Here is a 19,674-nt window from a genome sequence, read left to right as displayed (position 1 = left end):
TTATTGTTATAATATTTTATAAATTTTAAGGAATATGACAAAAAAGATATTGTAGGTATTGAAGGGTTGGTCTCTGGGAGGAGTGGAGGTACAAAAGGGAAACAAGAATGTGATTCAATTCTATTTAATTAAAATATGTTTTTAAATGTTAACAAATTCAGATAAATTGAAATCATGTAACTTTTCTCATCATAATGCAATAAAAGTTTTTTTTAGAAAAAAAAAACTCAGGTGACAGCAGACGCTGGTGAGGTTGTAGAGAAAGAGAAACACTCCTTCATTGCTGGTGGGATTGCAACCTCTTACAACCACTCTGGAAATCAGTTTGGTGGTTCATCCAGAAATTGGACATAGTACTACTAGAGGACCCAGCTATACCACTCCTGGGCATATACCCAGAATATGCTCCAACATGAAATAAGGACACATGCTCCACTATGTTCATAGTAGCCTTATTTATAATAGCCAGAAACTGGAAACAACCCAGATGTCCCTCAACAGAGGAATGGATACAGAAAATGTGGTACATCTACACAATGGAGTACTACTCAGCTATTAAAAACAATGAATTCATGAAATTCTTAGGGAAATGGATGGATCTGGAGAATATCATCCTGAGTGAGGTAACCCAGTCACAAAAGAACACACATGGTATGCACTCTCTGATAAGTGGATATTAGCCCAGAAGCTCGGAATACTCAAGATACAATCCACAAACCACAGGATGCTGAGGAAGAAGGAAGACCGAAAGTGTGGGTACTTTTTTTTTTTTCTATCCTTCTTAGAAAGGGGAACAAAATACACAGGGAAGGAGTTGCTGAGACAAAGTACAGAGCAGAGACTGAAGGAAGGACAATCCAAGAGATTGCCTACCTGGGGATCCATCCCATATACAATCACCAAACCCAGACACTATTGTGGATGCCAACAAGTGCTTGCTCACAGGAGCCTGACATAGTTGTCTCCTGAGAGGCTCTGCCAGTGCCTGATAAATACAGAAGTTGATGCTCACAGCCATCCATTGGACTGAGCACAGGGTCCCCAGTGGAGGAGTTATATAAAGGACCCCAGGAGCTGAAGGGTTTGCAGCCCCATAGGATGAACACCAATACAAAGCAACGAGTACCCTCAGAACTCCCAGGGATGAAACCCAGCCAAAGAGTACACATGTGGGACTCATGGCTCCTGCTGCATATGTAGCAGAGGATGGCCTTGTTGGACATCAATGAGAGGAGAGGTCCTTTGTCTTGTGAAGCCCCGATGCCCCAGTGTAGGGGAATGCTAGGACAGGACAAGGAAGCAGGAGTGAGTGGGTTAGTGAGCAGTGGGTACAGGGATGGGATAGGAGAGTTTTCAGAGGGGAAATGAGGAAAGGGGATAAAATTTGAAATGTAAATAAAGGAAATATCTATTAAAAAATCTGAGATATCTAGGATATTGTTATTGTTAAGCCAAAAGGGAATACTGATAGCACACAGAAATTTACAAGACAAACTCCTTTTCAAGGATTCTGCCTGCAGTGCCAACACTGAGGTGATCAAAGCAGGATTGCCCCAGGTTTGAGGCCAGCCTGGTCTACCTTTCCTTTTTCAGCCTACAGTAAGAACTGAAAGAAATGATAGTTTTGAATATTTAAGTAGTTCTATGTTAGAATTAGATCTTTAAATCTGTGGAATTTTACCTTAACTTTGGCCTATCTCTGCAATGCAGAACTCCTGACTTTCTTTTCTGCTAAGCACCAGTCTTAGAAATTGATCATGAATTTTAAATGTGCTGGTTTTTAAAATGTTTGCTATTCATGTTAATTTAGAAAATAAACCCTTGCTCAAGTTCTTGACTTTTGCAGCTAAATAACCTTTAGGAGATACATATATTTCTGTAATTTATGATTTCTGTGAATAATTTCTAGAAGTCTCTTCTGCCGCTATTAGTTAGTACACAGGCCCTTTAACGAAAAATAAAATAAAATTGTATATATAGACAAACAAACAAACAAAAAGAAATATTAATTTCAACTCCCAAGGTTTCCCTGAGCCAAGCATTACTTCTTCTTAGGAAAGGGATTGTGCCTTTAGCTGAATAGTTTGAAAAATCCTTATTATTTTGAGAAATGATCCTATTGTTTTCTTAATGCTAAATATTCATAAAAAGTATCTATTCATTCACATTATCCTTTAAAAGTGATGTAGGTTAAGGAAAAAGTAGGTCAGTGTGATGAGAAATGAGCTTTTTCTTTATTGAATGGTTAATTTTGTAGTCTTTACAAGAGCAAAGATCAGCCCAGCAAATAAGGTACTTGTAATAATGAAAATCCTCCACTCAGAAAAATGATCTTTTTGTTTTTAATTTAAATTGATTAATTAAACTTCATTGTGCACACATTGCATAAAAATATTTCAAGAATACAGTTTTTCTTCATTATACAACCAGTGAAGGTCCAGATTTCATGGAGTGGCTTACATTGGATGAAAAAAATGTTCTCAAGCTAGGTGTAGCTTGCTAGAGATTCCTGCTTCAGATCTTTGTGAATGCAGACTAGGCCCACACCTGCAAATGAACTGCTGTGATGCATTCTTGCTGCTGTGACGTCTTAGGCATGAGCTCCAGCAGAGATGACAGGCACCAGCATACATAGCCATGCAGAGAAACCATGTATACTCAGGGATCGAACAGAGTCAAGCTTCCACTGTTCCCAAAGAATGGAAAATTAGTCATTCATTGAGAGAGAAAGGATGCAATATGTTTTAGAAAAGAAAGAACACAGGGAAATTAATTTTTAACCAGGCAGCAAAAAAAGAAATTTTCAACAATTTCACCAAATATTTATTGAATAAAATATTTGTGAGCCCAACACTGTTAGATTGTCTCTGTGTGCATTGTACCAGCAGCACACACTGCATGGCCAGCTCGAAATATACTCCTGGCCACCTCAATGATAGATGTGATGTTCGCCTTATATTGTGCTCAGGGTTTGACCAGAATATATGCCAAACAATACTTGATGAGTACCTTTGTCAAACACATAAAAACTATTCTTGAATGACTTTTCCTGGGAAATATGAACATATTTTCATCCCATATTGGGACATTGGTAATGATTCCACCCAAAACTAGCTTAATGAGTCAGTGAACTTAGGTCTTTTAGAGGAATCTGGCTGATGACAAGTGACTGCATCGCGTAGAACTCATCCCAGCTTGGATGATAACCAACAAAGAACATTTCTCTTTGAGTCCTCCAGGTTTCGTGAAGCTTGTGTATCATTGAGCGGGTGAAGCTTGTGTATCACTGAGCAGGAGTCAGGAATCTGTTGAGTTTCATGGACTTCCCGGGGCTTGGGAGGGTTGTTGTATCTCTTGATTCTTGAGGACCCTTTCCTCCAGCAGGAACTGTTTCAATGATCAGGAAATAACTGAGTAAATACTGTCATCACTGAAAGTGTAAAGGAAGATCTGTAACTCAAGGGTCTAAGCCTTGGATGAGCTTCAGGAGCAAGGCAATGAGGGAGAACAATTTTTAGGAGCATCCTTTTTTTTTTTTTTTTTTTTGCCTAGGGAAGTACAGCTCTACTGTTCAGTAGATAAAGAGAATGTGAGATGTAATTTAATATCTTGAGTCATTCCCAATTTACTTGCTCTCTAAGGGTCATGGAAGTCCTAGCACTAGGTCTATATATCTCAAGGAAAACAGTACCCATGTGCTTCTTCATTTTTTGAGTGAATAATTTTGAGTTCCTACTATGTGCCAGTCACTGTCCTACACAATGGGAAAACCAGGAAGGGACACATATATGTTCTTAGGGTTTACTTATTTTAGAGGGCCCTCATGACCAAGGGAAAAGAAAAATCACATGACAGTTCACAACAATCTGTAACTCTAGTTCCAGGATATCCAATGCTCTCTTCTGGCCTCTGGGAGTGCTCACATGGTGTACAGGCAAACACATATATACATCAAGATAAGGCTAAAAAAAGAATGTGATAGACCCAGCAGGAAAAAGCAGTATTAAATATATTAATTTAAATTAGGAATCTATCTCTCAGGGAAGTTTACCTGTTTATGTTTAGCTTTAAGAAATAACTATAAATTTCTAACACTCCTATTTTATAAGCGATCAATTTTAAATCTCATAAAAACTGAGATAATGTTCTTATGCTACATAGTACCTTAGTCATGGATGTTATGATTGATCATTAATCTGTGAAAGAATGCAAACTTACAATGATTTTAGGCAAACACCTCTGTTCAGGAGTCTCATGCTTTACTCATTGAGCTAGCTGGGGACAAGAACCTATGGTTACAAAAGTGTTTGAATGAAAAATACTAGTTCAAATTCAAAGTACAACAGCATATGTTAAAATGTGAAGAGATTTTAATCATTTTTTTTAAATTTTGTTTTAAATAATTTAATCATTTAATCATCTTTAATCATTTTCTCTGTAGAATATTGCTAGCCAATGGTGTCTGAAAGTTTTCTCTATTTAAATTTTCCAACGTCTCATGAGTGCAGGCAGGAGAGATGGCTTATCTGGGTCTTTATATTTGAAAGTGGGTACGTTCAGAAATGTAATAGATTTAAGCATAACTTCATTTAATATACATATATATTTAATCAGCCTTTCTTTAAAGCATATTCCTGAAAAATCACAAATACATTTCTGTTACAAAAGGAAGACAGTCAATTGTTGGAAATACTGTTCAATTCTATTGTGACTTGTTTATTTTAAGTGTGTAGACACCTTCTTTCTAAAAGCTTTTATGATTTGGCTTTGCATGATCATTGATAAATCAATAATTGTCCCTTGGAGTCTTTACATTAGCTGTTTTTGAAGAAAATGGAATTAGGTTGTAATGTGGGATGGGAATGACACAAAACTATGAGAATTAAAAGGTAAGAGGTAGTAGCCTTCTTTTGCATATCTCATAGAACCAAGCTTATTTAGAATATGACTGGTTTTACTGGTGGCCATGTGGGAAGATAGGAAAAAGAGAAAAAGCCATTCTTAGCAAAGTAGTGCCTAAAGCAAAGGAACAGTGGAGTTTTAATAATGGTTCTGGTTTATTGCTTGTATGTTTTGTTTTAAGTAACATCCTGTCCTCATTCCTTATGAGTGTTATAATGTGATCCTGGAAGAAGAAAAAATTTAAGGCATGTCAAATCTGTTATTATCAGTATTCTCTCTTGCACGTGGCTGTATCTTTGAGACAAACCCAGAGGCAGGACTACCACATCATAAAGAAATTAGAGTCCTACTCTGCAGTGAGATCTTCTATTTTCAGCTCATTAGCACTGGGGCCAAACTAGTAAAAAGTCTGGAGTATTCTACATGGCTTTGTCTCAACAGTACTTCTTGTAGCAATGGCTTCAGCTACTAGGGTAATACTGTGGAGTATTCAATGTTGGAGAACCTTTTCTCTTTCTCATTCCAATATAATAAGTTGCTAGAAAATTTACATTTGAGATATGATGATTACCTTGTAATTTTTCTGTGTATTTTCAACAAACTCATTTGGTATTCTGTTAAAATTTTCTATTTCAGTACTGAAAGAATATTTAGCAAGAAAGCAGACAATGTTACAGGCAGAGGGTCTGAAAGCAGAGCCTGCACCAGGCACTTAGGATAAGTGATTAGTAGAGACTTAGCAGAGAGTATGGGAGAAAGTGGGACTTGATGTGACATCTGTGGAAGCCCAGCCCCACCTGCCATATTCAGGGTGTGGATCCGGAGAGCCTTGCCTCACAAGAGTAGGACTGTGGAATTTCATAGTTCATTAGTTAGATGCTGGCTGTAACCAAAGGGTAAGATGAAGGAAGATCCATGCAAGATTATTCAGTAGGTGATTCAAGGTAAGGATTCTGTCACTCACACAGGCCAGGCTCTGCAATGTTTCAAGGATAAACCATTGGTAGCCAACTCTTGCTGATGGTGGGAAATAGAAACTCAGGCATGGAGAAGGACTCTGGAGGAGGCATTAGCCATTTCCACAGTGGAAACATGGATTAGGTCCGTAGAAGGCTGTCAGTAATAGGTGACTTCCAATTGGAATTACTTTTTAAAACAATGGGACACTTTGCTCATTAACAGCAATGGATTTTGAGTTAGAAAGACCTTCCCTTAACTATGACTTCATATTTTGCTGCACAAGTAGGACCATACTGATCCTCCAGTATGCATATGTCTTAGGGAGATTATAACGATAAGCTCTGCTATACTGTGAGTGTTAAATGAATAAGTTGGAGAATTTAACACTGTGCATGATGAACAGTAACTTTTTTTGGATGGTATATGTTAGTTTACGCCAAAGATTTTATGTCTCTGTGAGACATTCAGTGGCATTGGTGAGTTCTGAGGATCAGTGACTTTGGACATAAGGTCTAGGAGGGGGCCACCTTGGCACTTGCAAGTGTACGTTCTTGCATGAGTGCCTCCTCACATTTGTCTCTTTACAACTCTATGCTTGATTCATCATGAATAAGAGACTACTCAACTAGAAATAATGAACCATTAGAAAGGATGGATTATAGAAATTTTAGAGACCCAGAAATATATGACAAGGAAAGGTCATTTTATTGAAGTGATTTTAATAAGACCTTAAGGATAATGCCGAGTGGTCTCGTGTCTTATAAAGTGCTTTCCATACCCTCCTTTGAAAGCATACCAACATCCTCTTAGCTATGCTGCTGTTGTTTTTTATTTGTCTAAATATTCTTTCAGTACTGAAATAGAAAATTTTAACAGAATACCAAATGAGTTTGTTGAAAATACACAGAAAAATTACAAGGTAATCATCATATCTCAAATGTAAAACAATTTTCTAGCAACTTATTATATTGGAATGAGAAAGAGAAAAGGTTCTCCAAAATTGAATACTCCACAGTATTACCCTAGTAGCTGAAGCCATTGCTACAAGAAGTACTGTTGAGACAAAGCCATGTAGAATACTCCAGACTTTTTACTAGTTTGGCCCCAGTGCTAATGAGCTGAAAATAGAAGATCTCACTGCAGAGTAGGACTCTAATTTCTTTATGATGTGGTAGTCCTGCCTCTGGGTTTGTCTCAAAGATACAGCCACGTGCAAGAGAGAATACTGATAATAACAGATTTGACATGCCTTAAATTTTTTCTTCTTCCAGGATCACATTATAACACTCATAAGGAATGAGGACAGGATGTTACTTAAAACAAAACATACAAGCAATAAACCAGAACCATTATTAAAACTCCACTGTTCCTTTGCTTTAGGCACTACTTTGTTCAAAATAGCTTTAGAAATGTTACTAGTATGATGCAAAGGTAGTTCTCCCGTTAAAAATACACAATGCTTATACTAAGGACCTATGTTCAGTATCTACGGTTGCATGGCTCAAAACTGCCTGTAATGCCAGCTTCAGGAGACCCAATAGGTATCCATGTATACATGCAAACACACACACACACACACACACACACACACACACACACACACATACACACACACACACAAAAAAGTAAATTTAAAACAATATTCATTGGAAGTTGGGTAAATTTTAAAAAATATCCATTGGCAGTTGAACCATTAGCAGTATAACTCTTTCATGACACAGTCTGAATGTATAAATAATATATATAAATAATATATATGTTATACATATATATAGTTACCTAGTTATATGGTTTAAGATTTTCTTGTTCTCTGTGAAAGTTCTGTGCCCCAGTGTAGGGGAATGCCAGGGCCAGAAAGTGGGAGAGGGCGGGGTGGCAGGCATGGGGAAGTGGGAGGCAACAGGGGTTTGTTTTGGTTGTTTTTGTTTGTTTCTTTGTTTTTTGGAGGGGAAACTGAGAATGGAAAAATTAACACGTAAATAAAGAAAATACCTAAAAGAAAAAAAAAAGACATTCCCACCATGATGTACCACCAGAGGTGGAAGCAATAGGGCCAACCAATCATGGGTTGAAATTTCCACAACTATGGGATAAAAATAACCCTTCTTTGCCCACTCTAGAAAACTGATCAACATGTCCCAGATAAAGAGCATGCTAGTCATCTTTGAGTTAATCACAACATGTGCAGAATATTGATTACTCTAGTAGCCAGTGACACAGCAGTTACAATACTGATCTCTGATGATTCTATCTACTCGGTACCCACCAAAAACTTGTGTCAAGTATTTAAAAATTGATTTAATGCTTCCCCAAACCACATGATATTTAAATTTTTCTTCTTTAATTCATTAGAGAGAAGAGACAGACACACACACACACACACACACACACACACACACACACACACACACAGAGAGAGAGAGAGAGAGAGAGAGAGAGAGAGAGGTGAAACAGAAAAGAAACAGAAAAATTAGATTTTCTTGTTCTCAATCATCATTCATTATGAATTTTTTTGGTTTTCATGGGAATTTTAAAACAAAGGATGGGAAAATATAGAGGCAGACAAAGGAAGAGGCTTTCAGTTTCTCAGTGGGGCAATGAAGAGCTAGAAGGGCTGAAAGTTAATGTCACAGAGACAAGGGCACAAAGCTAACCCCATTGCTTTCTTGTGCCAATGAAGAAATAATGCTATTCACAATGACTAACTACCTACCTTGGGAATGGAAGGAGTGCCTGCTTTTCAGTGACAATGTCACCATACATTGAGAATCCTGGCACAAATGCTGACCAGTGTTTCAAATTAATTTATCTTCTTCAAATGTTTTTTAAGCATTGGGCTTTAAAAGAGAGCTACCATACCATGTAAAAGTCCTACTATATCACTCATTAACTAATCTAATCAAAGAAAGTAGCTAGGTACCAGCATGCTCTACATAGGATGTTAGTTGGATATACATAGGATATTATTTTTGTATCATCTTGGGTTACTCTCTACCTGCTTTATCAAACACAGGTTTGAGCATGAGGATAAAATCTATCTCTGAGTCCTACCAAAAGAATCGCTTGAAATTACAGAACACTGCTAGTATTTTTCTAATGTTGATTTTCCTCCAAAAGCAATGGCTCAGTGACTTGTGAGTTCAGTCAAGAAGGTTGACCTATCTCTCAAGCTCTAACACTACTGTGTATTTGCTATCAGTATGCCAAGAGAGACAGAGTATCTGACTTTGGTTCCCAGCACTCACATTAGGTGGTTCACAACTGCCTATAGTTCTGCTGTAGGGGATCTGACATCTTCTGAAGCTTGTTTAGCAATCTGCATACATGTGCTCATACAATCATGCAGATACATCTAGACATAAATAAAAAATTGCAAAGTAAAAGTGAAAGTGTGGATGGGATACAGAATAAAAACCCTGTTTATGTTAAAATTCCTTCAATCCTGTCAGATAATGGAATGGAGCATGCCTATGCAGTTTCAGATACCCCTTGCAGTATATTTCCTGGAGTAACAACTCACATTTTTCTAATAATGTGCCAGCAGTAGTAAGGCTATTCAAAGTTTGGACAGTGTATCCTAAACTTGTACTAGTTTTCTGAAAGGTATTTGCAATACATCTTTAGTCACTCTGGTGATACACAATTTTGATCTAGTCACTGTGGAAAAAAATCATACAGGCTTTGTGTTTTCTTTAGGACACAATGACATATAGGTAAATGATATACAATGAAATAAGTACAACAAATTCTTACTGACAGATGGCTATAGGACCAGAAAGCAGATATTAGTTGAATCTTAGATGATTTCTTAGGGTTTTACTGCTGTGAACAGACACCATGACACTGCAACTCTTTAAAGACAAAATTTAATTGGGGCTGGCTTATAGGTTGAGAAATTCAGTCTATTATCATCAAGATGAGAGCATAGCAGTATCCAGGTAGGCATGGTGCAGTAAGAGCTGAGAGTTCTACATTTTCATCTGAAGGCTTCTAGGGGAAGACTGGCTCCCAGGAAGCTAGGATGAGGGTTTCACAGCCCACACCCACAATAACACACTTCCTCCCACAAGGCCACACCTCCTAATAGTGTTACTCCCTGGGCCAAGCATATTCAAACAGTCACAGATGAGTTAATGGAGTCTTCCTAAGGAAAGAAGAACTAGTATGAAAAGGTTAGGACAATCAAGAGAAGTTCAGAGAAACAGAATCTATAGTTGAGAAAAGTATGGAGAGTATATAAAACTTTCAGAGAAATAATATAGCATAGGTTATGAGGAGAACCCAAGCAAGCAGATGCAATGATCTATTTATTACCAGTCACTGAAAGAACGTTGGATATTCGACATTCTACAGAGTGTTTCAAGAATAAGGAATCAGGGAGAGGAAGCAAAGGTCAAAGGAAAAGATTCTGAGGAGGTAAAGCCGAGCAGATCACCGACCACATTGTGAGCCTTGCTAGAATGTCTAAGCGATTTCTGACTGCAGGCTGAAAATAAGCTGGAGGGACCACCGAATCAAAATCTATTGATAGTCTACTGAAATGGGACTGCACAGGTAGCTCTGCAGTTAAGAACAAAGTCTGCTTTTGCAGAGGGTCTGAGTTTGATTCTCAACATCTACCTTAGGAGGCTTACAATCACCAGTAATTCCAGCTCCTAGGGCCTGTGTGTGAATCAAGCACTTCTGGTCTCTACAGATGCCTGAGGATATATGCACATATTCACTCACAGACACATATTTATAAAAACTATTTGTTTCATTATTTTCAGATTATAGTATAATTATATCATTCTCCCCTTTGCTTTCTACCTTCCAAAGCTTTCTATATACACCTTGCTCTCTTTCAAATTAATGGCCTTGTATTTCTAAATACTAAACTACAACCTGCTCAGGATATATATTGTATGTATTCATTTTTCCTGGTTGACTATTTGGTATTTGATAACCAGCTAGTGTCCTCTCTAAGAGTTCTACTCTTAGCATTCCTTAGTTGCCTGTTTGTGTGTGTGTGTGTGTGTGTGTGTGTGTGTGTGTGTGTGTGTAGGGTTGAGATCTTGTGGTCTTTCTCCCAACCTCTTTGGCATATCTCTTCTTGACATCCTTGTTCTGCTTGTGTTTAGCCAGTTATGTTGGTGAGACTATATGGGAGTAGCCTCTGACATTCCTACGAGATCTCACAAGCAAGCTCCTTGTTCATCAGGTTCTTACAATCTTCTCACCATCTCTTCTATAATGAACTATATGCATTAAGTGCAGGATCATATGATGTGTAGATGTATCAATTGGGATTAAACTTAAGTTTCACAATTCTGTATTTTGATTGGTTGTGATCTTCTGTAAAGGATGCAAAAAGACCTTTCTTTGGTAAGGGGTGAGGACTATACTTACCAGTGAGTATAATTACAAATATTTAGAATAATTGTATATTCTAAATACAATATAGATAATGGTGGTTTAGTAAGGTAGCAATGTGTGTTCTCCTCTAAGACCCATGGCTTTCATAGCCCTGCATAGTTGGGGAGGGATCCAATACCAGGCATGATTTCTTCCTGTTGAGTAGGTTGTGAGTCCAATTAAAGAGCTGTTAGTCACCACCACCAAAGTATATGTGTCATTTCAGTACCTGTAAAGGTTATCAAGGCATGCTGGTAGCTGTTGGCTTAGACAATCTGGCTAGGTAGGGCTACTGGTTCCCTCTTTCCTTTAGAAACTTTTATGACTCCTCATGTTACCAGAAAAGCTAGTCCTCCGTGAGGAAGCTTTCATATCAGGTTCAGTTCAGGTGCCTCTGGGCCCTGTGGCAGAAACATAAATTAAAATATTAAATTTTAAATAATTTTAAAAACAGAATCTGTTCAAGTAATTGAAGGAATTTTCAGGGCTTGAAGTAGGATACTTATAATAGGATAGACTGTGGAAATAAACCAACTAATTGTTGTAGCATTTTAACTCTACAGGATTTAGTAATTGTTACATATAGAGTATATGATAGAAGAATGGGCTAGACCGAACACACAGATTTCTCATGTGGTTGAAGGAAAATCAAGTTTGGAAAAGAAATGAGAGTTCCTAGTTTGATTTAGTTTCTAATTTCTGGTACTTCGTAAATATCCAGTTTCAGCTGAAGGTTGAGACTCAGACCTTAGTGGAGTTGGCCTTCACAAAACTGACTATTAGCACTTCAGTATAGAAGGTTCGCTGGTGTCCAGGGCATCCACAGTTACTGCTGGTTCAGGCTTGCAGAGTCCAAGACATGCACCTGGTACATGAGTAAAGCAAAGGCTGGGAGGAGAAGAGAAACCTGCCCCAGCGAATACTCTGTACTCACAATTTTCACTTTAAGAAAATTATGAAGATAGAAACAAAATGAATCTCTTGTATTTCAGAACATTTTTAATGCAGTGTGTCATTAACAAAGAGTGCAGCATGAAGGATGTTAGCGTGCATGGTGGACTGACTCTTAGGATCTTCAAATCTCTGTCACTTTAGTGCAAACAAATCCAAACAAATGGTGTGATGTTTAGTTTCCTGTTCGGTGTACAAGAGACTTTCCAAATGTAAAAAATACCATCACTAAAGTATAGAAGCCCTGGGCAAGATCTGGCCTCAGGTTCCTTTTCCTTTCAAAGTGGGGCTCTCTTTATCACAGAGGAGACCCATCATATGCTATCAAATAGTTGTCAAAACTATATTAAACTTTGCTTTTTCTTTGAATTTGCTAAAAAATGCAGTCTCTTTTCTCTTTAGTCTTTACAGATGAAATGGTTGTTCTTATTAAGCAATAGTTGTCAGAGATCAAAAACATATTTATAAAAGTTCATAGTGCCGGGCAGTGGTGATGCATGCCTTTAATCCCAGCACTTGGGAGGCAGAGGCAGGTGGATTTCTGAGTTCGAGGCCAGCCTGGTCTACAGAGTGAGTTCCAGGACAGCCAGAGCTATACAGAGAAACCCTGTCTCAAAAAAAAACCAAACCAAACCAAAACAAAAAAGCATATAGTAAATACTGCAGTTGATTTAATGTCTCTGTTATGATTCAGCTTTAGTGTTACAAGGAGAAGATAGACATATACAACATTTATGAAAATGAATGTCACTGTGTTTCAGTAAAACTTTATTGGTGAAATAAGTGACAGATAACACTTTGCATATTCCCTGGTTAAGTAAAATTTAAAGTTATTGTTTTATTTTCAAATGCCTCCACTAGTACTAATATAAATATATTTAGAGGACTGTCATCACACATACTCAGCAAGCATCAATGAAATTTATACATTGAAAATTAGGTTAAGAAAAAAATTGAAGTTCTTTGATTTCCCTGTGATGAATTGTCACTAAAAGAAAACTGCAGCTTGGATCATGTACCAAGAGGAATAACATGAAAGACAAATGAAGTGCCAGAAACTGGATACTAGAGGGAATGGATGCTAAGAAAATGTTTAAAAGGGTTCTTGAAAAGCAAGGTTCACTTGGGAGGTGAACCTGCTCAAAGGATGCATCTAATAGCCTCTTGCAAAAACTAAGGATCTTCTGAGGCACCACTCCAGCTCCTCTGATTCATAGCACCCACCATCTCTGTAGACAAAGGGTTCTGAGCATGATCAGCATGGGGTTAGCACTCAAACTGGAAAAAATGATGAGCTTTAATCAAAGTATGAAGATGAACTCTGGGGAAGGCAGAAAGACTTTAATCATACCACTCAGTTCTTTTGATTTTAATTTGAAATCTATTTAATTAATGTGTTTGTATCTGTGTGCATGATGTATGTTTGGGCACATGTGTGAAGATCAGACAGCATGTTGTAGGAGTTGGTTCTTTCTTTTTACCATGTGGGTCCTAAAGATTAAACCCAGGCCATCAGGCTTGGTGGTGAGCACTTTTCCCCTCCAAGCCATTTTGCTAGCTCATGGGACTCATTTATTTGAATAATTTCACAGAAATGTTTTAGGATATGGTATTTTTTTATCTTGACATGATTACTGTAAAACTTTTTATCGAACGTCAATTAGTGATTTAAGAGAGTTTTGGGGTTAAGACACTGAGCACAGAGGAAGAAAACATTATACTCAGGATGACTAGGCCATCTTTCTTGATTTTAGGAGCCACCGTTAACAAACATGCTTGCTCCTCACAGTACACACTAGGGGTGTCAGCAGGTATCTGCTAGTGGCCACTGAGGTTACTAACTGCATGGAACAGTCATGGTTTGGCATTACCGGAAGTCAGAATAAATGAAAAGCACAGTGTAAGCAGGTAAACACTTGTCTTTGGAGGAACTTATTTTTTATTTTTTTTATCATTTGAAAAACCTGAAGGAGTTCATTGTCCTACTCACTCGTATTAAGCCAGAATATTCAAGGGCTGGGAAAGCTACTATCTATGTGCCTAAAAGTAAAAGCCTCAGGAGGTGACACAGAACATTAAAGAGTACAGGTCAGACTTTTGAACACTTGTGTGTATAGTTATTTTACTGATTGATTAGAAATTCTTCTTTCATTATTGTAAAGAACCACATGAAATGAGACTATTATGTTTTCCTCAGTGTATCCTTCAGCCATGTATAAAAGAGTGTCTCTTACAATGAGAACCACCATGTATTTGTTCAGGATGAATCTCTCTCCCTCTCTCCCTCTTCCCCACCTCCAATGTAAGATCATGTGAGATAAAGTGTCATATCTTATTTCTGAGGTCTTCAGGAATAGAATTTCTCTCTGTTATTCTTGAAGCAGATGGACAATTGTTAGAAGTTAGATGGAGATGAACTATAAATATTTAGCTAAAGGTTTTTCATCTTAGCCTCAGAGACCACAGAGATGTGATCCTGCCATCTCAGGCCTTTATCCTGCTGGTTTACATTAGACAAGATAGTCTTGATAAAATAAGCAAACCCACAAATCTTGGCAGCTTCAAACAACAGAGATTGTCTAACTTCAGTTCACTCTATAACTCAGTTATCAGGGATATGGAGAAAACAGCACTGTTCTGTGGGCCACGGTATGCTCTCTGGCAAACTGGTGATCAATTACTGCCTCTACTGAGGCTGACAACTGAAGGCCCAACTCTGTTCTTCACACCTTCACATGAAAAGTGATAAACACCACCCAATGTATAGCTTACTGTGTAGGACAAATTACATTCTCACATTCACTAATCTAAATATCACGGAAGGATACCAGCAGCCTTTTCTAAAATTAATTATGACAATGAAAAAGAAAAAAATGTATTGTTCTTCTATACCAAAATCACACACACTAATAATGAATATACATTTTAAAATATTTTGCTTTTTCTTATTAAAAATTATCTCTTTGTATGGAGCTTTTGAAATGACAGTAAACCCTGAGTACAGGCAGTTTGAATACAGAACATTAGCTTTATGACTTCTATACTGATTGCAGTTAGCAGACTAGGTGGATCACAGTTTTGTACTTTATACATATTAACATCCACTGAAAACCAAGGAGGAAATCAAGCATTTCTCTTAGGGATTTAATGTTGTGTGTGAAACAACACTCTCAATCTTTTATTTGTTTGTGGATGAGTTCTCATGGAATATGGGGTCATATTAGGTTAGAGTTAGGAAAACGATGTTCATTGAGATGTTTACATATCTGACAGAGGAAATTCAAACCTATAAATAAATAAGCTTATTTTTCCATGGTGTCAGGGAGATAATAAGACTTTTTATATGATTTCTACCAGCTGGCATATCACAACCATTGGCTAATGTTTCTCCCACATCTGCTTAGTAAACACGTGTCTGCTTTTTTCCCAAGTCACAGAGAATATTATAAGATTTTTTCTTCATTCTTAAGAGTTCCCTTCAACAATAAAGGCAGATTTTTCCATTCATGTATATATCTTGTGATGTTTTTCAATCAAGATTAATGTCATGAACAAAGACCTAGAATACTGGCTGGGCAGTGGTGGCACACGCCTTTAATCCCAGCACTTGGGAGGCAGAGACAGGCAGTTTTCTCAGTTTGAGGCCAGCCTGATCTACGGCTACACAGACAAACCCTGTCTTGAGAATCAACAACAACAAGACCTAGAATACTAAGGGTTTGCTTTAAATTATTTTCTAACACACTGTGTCACAATATTTAGATAGTTTCATTATTTTCCAGGCTTCAGCAGAAATTGTTGCCAGCTTAAAACCAAGTGTATTGAGACTAAACAGGTTTTTCCTTTTTATTTTTGACAGGGAAAAGGATAGTCTCCCTGAATAGCTACCTTACCATGTGTGAACTGCTCTGCTCCTCTGTGCTTCCCACTACAGTTGACAAGACCACTGAAATCCTAAGGCAAAAGAAATCACTTTTCCCTTTATTTCCTCAAATATTTGGTTATGGAAAAATTTTTTTTTAGGCATTCCACCTTTCTGCACCTACAGCACTGTCTGTCCTTCCAGTTGAACTGCTCACATAGTAGTTAGTTTTAGTTGTTTGAAGCCATTGTTGCACTGTTCTTTGGCAATACCAACCATGTCTTCATTGTTATACTAGGGAAATGATAAAATATATCTTTACATTCCTGTTTCTTAGAAATTTCAACTTTTGACATATTGTTATCTTTTCTTAGTATGTGATAAATATCACATGACATGATCTGTCCTCAGTTCTTCCTTTTCTTCTAGAACTAGAAACAAATGTCAAAATAGGACTGTTGCTTTTATTTCCATTAAAAGCACTATGGTATATACATATATATTGTATCTGCAGATCAGGTGTTATGTATCTGTGGTATTTGCTTTTTTGTTTTCTAATTTTAGAAATGGTGTGATGCCTTTATTTTGCTTTTTATTAGATATTTTCTTAATTAACATTTCAAATGTTAACCCCTTTCCTGGTTTCCCATCCAAAAAACCCCTATCCCTTCCTAACTTCCCCTGCTCACCAACCCACCTACTACCTCTTCCTGATCCTGGCATTCCCCTACACTGGGGCATAGAGCCTTCACAGGACCAAGGGCCTTTCTTCCCATTGATGACCAACAATGCCATCCTCTGCTACATATGCAGCTGGAGCTATGAGTCCCTACATGTGTACTCTTTGGTTGGTGGTTTAGTCCCTGGGAGCTCTGGAGGTACTGGTTGGTTCATATTGTTGATCCTCTGATGGGTCTGCAAACCCCTTCAGCTCCTTGTGTCCTTTCTCTAGCTCCTCCATTGGAGACCCTGTGCTCAGTCCAATGGTTGGCTGAGAGCATCCACCTCTGTATTTGGCAGGGACTGGTAGACTGGTAGCTATCTCAGGAGACAGCTCCTGTCAGCAAGCACTTGTTGGCATCCACAATAGTGTCTGGGTTTGGTGACTATATATGGGATGGATCCCCAGGTGGGGCAGACTCTGGATGGCCTTTCCTTCAATCTCTACTCAACACTTTGTCTCTGCAACTCCTTCCATGAGTATTTTGTTCCCACTTCTAAGAAGGAATGAAGTATCCACACTGTGGTTTTCCTTCTTCTTGATCTTCATGTGGTCTGTAAACTATATCTTGGGTATTCCGAACCTCTTGGTTAATATCAGTAAGTGGATACAATGTGTATTCTTTTGTGATTGGGTTACCTCACTCAGGATGATAGTTTCTGATTCCATCCATTTGCCTAAGAATTACATGAATGCATTGTTTTTAATAGATGAATAGTATTCCATTGTGTAAATGTACCACATTTTCTGTATCCATTCCTCTGTTGAGGGACATCTGGGTTCTTTGCAGCTTCTGGCTATTATAAATAAGGCTGCTATAAACATAGTGGAGCATGTGTCCTTATTACATGTAGGGCATCTTCTGGGTATATGCCCAGAAGTGGTATAGCTGAGTCCTCTTGTAGTACTATGTCCAATTTTTGAGGCACTGCCAAACTGATTTCCAGATTGATTGTACCAGATTACAATCCCACTAGCAGTGGAGGAGAGTTCCTCTTTTTCCACATCCTCACCAGCATCTGCAGTCACCTGACTTTTTTATCTTAGCCATTCTGACTGGTGTGAGGTGGAATCTCAGGGTTATTTTGATTTGCATTTCCCTGATGACTAAGGATGTTGAACATGTCTTTAGGTACTTTTCAGGCATTCAGTATCCCTCAGTTAAGAATTCTTGGTTTAGCTCTGTACTCCCTTTTTTAATAGGGTTATTTGTTTCTCTGCAGTCTAACTTCTTGAGTTCTTTGTATATATTAGATATTAGCCCTCTATCAGATGTAGGGATGTTAAAGATCTTTTTCCAATCTGTTGGTTGCTGTTTTGTCCTAGTGACAATGTCCTTTGCCTTACAGAAGCTTTGCAACTTTATGAGGTCCCATTTGTCAATTCTTGATCTCAGAGCATAAGCTATTGGTATTCTGATCATTAAATTTTCCGCTGTGCCCATGTGCTTGAGGTTCTTCCCCACTTTCTTTTCTACTAGTTTCAGTGTATCTGGTTTTATGTGGAGGTCCTTGATCCACTTGGACTTGAGCTTTGTACAAGGAAATAAGAAGGGATCAATTTACATTCTTCTACATGTTAACCTCCAGTTGAGCCAGCACCATTTGTTGAAAATGCTGTCTTTTTTCCACAGGATGGTTTTACCTCCTTTGTCAAAGATCAAGTCACCATAGGTGTGTGGGTTTATTTCTGGATCTCCAATTCTATTCCATTGATCTACCTTCCTGTCACTGTACCAATACCATGCAGTTTTTATCACTATTGCTCTATAGTACAGCTTGAAGTCAGGGATGATGATTCCACCTGAAGATCTTTTGAGAATAGTTTTCAATATCCTCAGGGTTTGTTTGTTTTTTTTTTTTTTTTTTTTTTTTTTTTTTTTGCTATTCCAAATCAATTTTCAAATTTCTATTTCTAACTCTACAAAGAACTGAGCTGGAATATTGATGGGGATTGCATTTAATCTTTAGATTGTTTTCAGCATGATGGCCATTTTTACTATATTAATCTTGCCAATCCACAAGCAAGGGAGATCTTTCCATCTGCTGAGATCTTCTTCCATTTCTCTCTTTGGAGTCTTGAAGTTCTTGTCATACAGGTCTTTCACTTGCTTAGTTAGAGTCACACCAAGGTATTTTTTATTATTTGTGACTGTTGTGAAGGGTGTTGTTTCCCTAATTTCATTCTCAGCCTGTTTATCCTTTGAGTAGAGGAAGGCCACTGATTTGCTTGAGTTAATTTTATACCCAGCTACTTTGCTGAAGTTTATCAGGTTTAGGAGTTCTCTGGTGAAAATTTTGGGGTCATTTAAGTATACTATTTATCTGCTAATAGTAATAGTTTGACTTCTTCCTTTCCAATTCGTATCCCTGTCACCTCTTTTTGTTGCTAATTGCTCTGGCTAGGACTTCAAGTACAATATTGAATAGATAGAGAGAGAGTGGGCAGCCTTATCTATTTCTTGATTTTGATGGGATTGCTTCAAGTTTCTCTCCATTTACTTTAATGTCGGCTACTAGTTTGCTGTATATTGCCTTTACTATGTTTAGGTATGGGCATTGAATTCCTGATCTTCCTATTACTTTTATCATGAAGAGATGTTGGATTTTGTCAAATGCTTTCTCAGCATCTAATAAAATGATCATATGTTTCTTTTCTTTGATTTTGTTTATATAGTGGTTTACATTTATATTGAAGTATTTATTAAGTATTTCTTTATATTGAATCATGCCTGCATCACTGGGATGAAGCCTACTTCATCATGATGGATGATCATTTTATTGTGTTCTTGAATTTGGTTTGCAAGGATTTTATTGAGTATTTTTGCATTGCTATTCTTTTTTTTTTTAATTTATTTTTTTTTATTTTATTTTAGATATTTTCT

The 19,674-nt window shown here is 37.5% G+C and overlaps 1 protein-coding gene across 1 annotated transcript in view; it reads left to right on the top strand.

Annotated features, from left to right (window-relative positions):
• The window catches only part of Lama2 (laminin subunit alpha 2), a 668,494-nt gene that overhangs the window by 83,635 nt on the left and 565,185 nt on the right, over window positions 1-19,674 (top strand). The gene's annotated exons all lie outside the window — the stretch shown is intronic.

Source organism: Mastomys coucha, unplaced genomic scaffold (genome assembly GCF_008632895.1).
Source record: "Mastomys coucha isolate ucsf_1 unplaced genomic scaffold, UCSF_Mcou_1 pScaffold2, whole genome shotgun sequence".
NCBI lineage: Eukaryota > Metazoa > Chordata > Mammalia > Rodentia > Muridae > Mastomys > Mastomys coucha.
Note: the sequence above shows the minus strand (reverse complement) of the source record. Positions and strands in the feature narration are given on the sequence as shown.